The sequence below is a fragment of the Abrus precatorius genome, unplaced genomic scaffold (genome assembly GCF_003935025.1).
Source record: "Abrus precatorius isolate BTA unplaced genomic scaffold, Abrus_2018 Scaffold1, whole genome shotgun sequence".
Classification (NCBI taxonomy): domain Eukaryota; kingdom Viridiplantae; phylum Streptophyta; class Magnoliopsida; order Fabales; family Fabaceae; genus Abrus; species Abrus precatorius.
The window spans coordinates 1,155,744-1,160,647 of NW_020874291.1; the positions used below are offsets into that span (position 1 = coordinate 1,155,744).

The 4,904-nt window shown below is 37.3% G+C and overlaps 1 pseudogene; it reads right to left on the reverse strand.

The window, feature by feature from the left end:
- Positions 1 to 1,245: 1,245 nt before the first annotated feature.
- Positions 1,246 to 4,260, reverse strand: LOC113857535 (annotated as a pseudogene).
- Between the last annotated feature and the right edge of the window lie 644 nt (positions 4,261 to 4,904).

Genomic DNA, 4,904 nt, shown 5'->3' on the forward strand with positions numbered 1-4,904 from the left:
ACACAGTATTCCTCCCAAACATTATCTCTTTCGTTTTCTTATTTCTGCTGTTCATATAACACAAGGAGCGTCAAGTTTCAAACTTCACTAGTAGGTTGTGCCCTTGAGAGTGAAGGAATTATGGAGTGCCAATAGATATTTGTGGGATGGGATTGGGTTGGTAGTGAGTTTGGATCTGCAAGTAACAGTGAAGTTTGCAAGTAGGGGTAAAAGTTACGTAAGGGTACGGGAATGGGGAAAGAGTGGGAGAGGAAAGGGAGGGACTGCGGGGAAGTTGGGTGGGAGTGTAGGAAACGAGAGAGAGTAGGGGTGATGATGAAGGCGAAGGTTGGGTGGGGGCACGGGAATGGGGAAAGAGTGGGAGAGAAAGGGGAGGGACTACGGGAAAGTTGGGTGGGAGTGTAGAAAAAGGGAGAGAGTAGGGGTGACGATGGAGGTTGGGGATAAGGGGAGGGGATCCAGATCCTCTCATGTTTTGGCAGGAACATGAGCCTCATGTTCACATTCGCTTATGCGAAGGTGAAACGGCTTAAGCGAATTTTGAGTGATTTCTCACTTAAGCAGGACTTTTGGCTTAAGCGACGCAATTCTGGGATCCACGCTTCAAAGCGAGTCCAAGCGAGGTTGGCAAATTTCTGCTTAAGCGACAAAAAACGGCTTAAGCGAATCTTGAATCACTTGACCCCGCCCAAGCGAAAATCTGTAATTTTAATGAAAATTTGGGACAGAGAAGTATGGATTTTGTGCTGGTTACATGCTTAAGCTCTGTTTAAATCGCTTAAGCGGAAGTGTTATTCGCTTAAAGCGGATGCAAGCAAATTTTATTAAAATGAAGCGAATCTGGGACAGAGAGCACTAATTCACAACACTATAATTCGCTTAAGCTAATAAGGATCCGCTTAAGCGAATGGCTCATTGGCTTAAGCCTACTCTGTGATTTTGCAGCGAATTGAAAATGGCTTAAGCAAAAATAAGGGCTTAAGCGAATTATGCAAAAAAAGCAAAAATTATGCAGAAACTGACAGCATGTTCTCAAAAGGTAAAAGTTTGCAAATTTTGTTGTTAAAGTCAATTCCACTCATCCAGAAACAGTTAAATTTGGCAGCAAAACATGGATAAAGATTCCATTCCATTCCATTCCATTAATGGTACACAAATGTTCACAATGAAGTTTACCCAAAAAGAATTCACTAGTACATAGACAAGTCAAAAACAAAAGAAGCTGAGGATTCCATTCCATTCCAATCAAATATCATCTAGAATTGAATCATTGGTATCATGAAGTTGTTCCTACAAAATAAGAAGAGATATTAGGAACCACCATCAATGATTAGACAATGTAAAAGTTAAGGTTAAAATTATTACTCTCAACAAATCTGTAAAATTTAATTGATTAAGTAATGTGTGAGGGGAATCATAACATGGAGGTGCCGAACAATGTACTTCAACTGGATCATAAACCACTGGTTGATATTCCTATAACCTATTAACACCCATATTATTATATTATATGGTTATAATATGGAAGTTAACTGAATTGTTTTTACTGGTATTCAAAATCATTATATAAAAGAACCTGAGATGTTGATTGATCTAAAATTGGAGTTCTACTCTTCTTTCTCTTTGCTTGTAGCTCAACCCAACTTTTGAAACGTTTACTCCCTTTCCTCTTACTGCTTGGTCGTCGCTTGAATCCCTTAGGTTGTGTACCATCATTATTGGCCATAAATTCTGCATCATCTTTATCTTTATCCATTAGACTGTTTGTTTGCAACCGAAGTTTTGTGATTTTGCTGATTAAGTTGTTAATACTATCATCAACTAGTTGATAATATTCTTCTGAACTAGAAACGTCGGAGGCTAACCTAATCATTTTACATGCTAGATTACGGTATCGGCGTGTGGTATTAAGTTTAGGATCTCCTTCTACCTCTTTTCCTTTGACATTGTGAATAATCTCGCTACGACCTTGTGTTGTCCATCTCTTAAGTATGTATTTATCAGGGATAACCTTCACATCATTGGCTTCAAACATTTTCAATGCATGACAGCAAAGTATGCCAAATGTTTCAAACTTCTTACAAGAGCAATATATAATGCTTGAGGAAGGTTCAAATGTAACTGTCCATGATCTTTGTTGATAGACTTTAGTAATCACATATTCAATTAGAGGAGGAGTTTCAAACCTTTGGGATATGTTACAAGCTAAGAATTGAGCAAACTGTTGTTGGAATAAGTTAAATATTGTATGTGTGTAAACCTTGGCCATTTGTATTAAGATTGGTGACACCTCATACTGCAACATAGCTAGCTTGTGGCGGGAGTCATACTCATGCTTCAACTCATTGTAACGCTTGTCTTCAACAACTCGTTCAAAGTAAGCAAAGAATTGTTTTATGTCAACACCAGGTTTCATACATGCCTTAAAATCAGAGTTTAAACTTTCACTTAATTGAGTACTTCGCATTCCAAGAGTGAACACATTCTTAAGATAACATGATGCTCATTTCTCCTTTATGGAATAAAGTGAAGTAATCCAAGAATTTTGTTCAATATTGTATTCTGTTATGAACCTTCTCCAAGCCTCCTCAAACTCAATTGAAGAATCATAGTCATACATGCATTTTTTCAAATCTCTTAGAAAATGACTTTCTCCTTTCATCAAATTGCCAAGGTGTTTTATGCCATTTTGCATTAAATGCCATGTGCATAAAGCATGATGTGTGTGAGGCATTACATGAACAATTGCCTTGGCCATTGCTTGATCTTGGTCTATAAAGATTGTTTGAGGTTGTTTTGATTGTGTGCTTCCAAGAAGGTCTCAAACAACCACTTAAATGATTCGGCTATCTCATCATACAACAAGGTTGCCCCAAAAATAACAACACCTCGATAATGATTAAATCCTGAAAACAAGGCTAAAGGTCTATTAGCTCGGTTGGTGCAATATGTAGTGTCTAATGATATGACTTCACCAAAACACCCGTAATCAATGACCATCTTTGCATCTGCCCAAAAAATATTTGTGATTTGTTCCTCAGCATCCATCTGGTATGCATGAAAAAATGATGGGTTCTCGATTAACTGCTGTTGAAAGTATTCCATTAAGCAACCGACTTCTCCATATAACATTCCCCGTTGTCTCTTACTCTTCAAATAATTTTTTGCATCTAGAGAAGTATAGCCAACATTAGCTCGATGTCCTGCAAGTGTGCTCATTAGTTGAAATGATGATTTCTGTCGCAATCCTGAGGACTCGGCCAAATCAATTTGATGAGCTTGGACTTCAGTTATCTTATGATGCGAAGCAAGCATGTGTGTTGTTTCTGGAAGTTGTAATGGATGATTATGCTCTTCAACAAACTCATGTACAACATATTTGTTGTTGCATCCCAAAAGCAATGTTATTATTGCAAGACAATCAGTTCTAGTTTCTGCCCTGTGCTTTGTAACTGTTAGATTTCTTTTATCATCCTTTCGATATCCCTCTTTACAACAAACGTACCGACAAGATGAAATTACACCATCAACCTTTCGCCTATTATAATATTGTTTCCTCACACCAAATCCTGTTATCCTTCCATATTCACACCAATATTTCCATGCTTCTTCAAGAGTGTTAAACTGTAACCCAACACGCGGCTTCCATGCAACATATTCGCATTCTATTTCCTTTTTAGCCCAAAAATTTAAGAAGAAACATCATAAGCATTGATTCCTTATAAAGAGGATGACAAATGAAGTGAAATATGTGTGCTAAATATTTACCTTTACTAGATGTTAATGTTGTCAGGTTGACCCAAGATTGTTTTTGATGTTGGTTGGAAGGAACGTGACTAGTTTCACCTTCGGACCATGATTCAGCATTGATTCCTCAGCAATGTGCTCATTATCTAACAATTGTACATTCAGAAAAATCCATTCTTTTTACCATTCCTTGACATAAGAGAAATTAGGTGAGTTTTTCATAGAAGGTAGTGTTGGATAATCTTTATTTCTTCCTCACTACGTCACTGCACTGACCTTTGGCGCTAACTTAAAAAGGCAAATTCGCTTAAGCGAATAAAATTTGCTTAAGCTAAATTTCACTTACGGTTTCCTCGCTTAAGCGAAATTTTAGTGAACCGTGTTTGGCTTAAGCGACCATTCGCTTAAGCGAAATTTCATCGCTTAAGCGAAAATGGCGACGGTTACAATTTTAAAAGTTCAAACTGCATCTCTGTTTCTTCGTTCTCCTTCTGACTGCACTCATACCTTCATCTAAAATTTCTCCTTTCTTCTCCCACCCAAAACCCTAAACCCTTCTATCCTTCATTCTACCTTCAAAGTCAGGTACTTCCTCACTTTTATACTGGATGCATGCAATTTGTTCTTAAGGTTAAAGTTTCCATTCACGAAGATTCACTTATTTTCATTGTGATACATGGAGAGTACTCTGATACATGCATTTTCTGTTTTATAACGTGATAAAAAAGTAAATGTTTTGATTGGTTATTCCATAATGTTATTTTGTCTCCATGTTGGTTCACTGTGCTGGTAAAATCGCTTAAGCGAAGGCTAGTTGCGTAAGCGATTTGTGCCACTGAACTGAAATAATGAAGGAGTACTGCATTTCGCATTGCACTCAAATTTTTTTATTCTAAAATTCATTATTTTATATAGTATTATCATTTCATTTTTTTCATTTCAGCATGGCACCTAAGAAGTCAATTCCTCAAAGAAAGAGGCAAAGACCTGAGGTTGGGCAAGGTTCATAACAAAATGAACAACCTATAGATGACGTAGAACCACTACAAACACAAACACCAGTCCTATCATGGGATATATTTAGGTTCAGAACTAGGGCAAAGGCTGAAAGATACATTCAATTGGAGTAAAGGAAATTATTACCTGAGAGGAAAGTA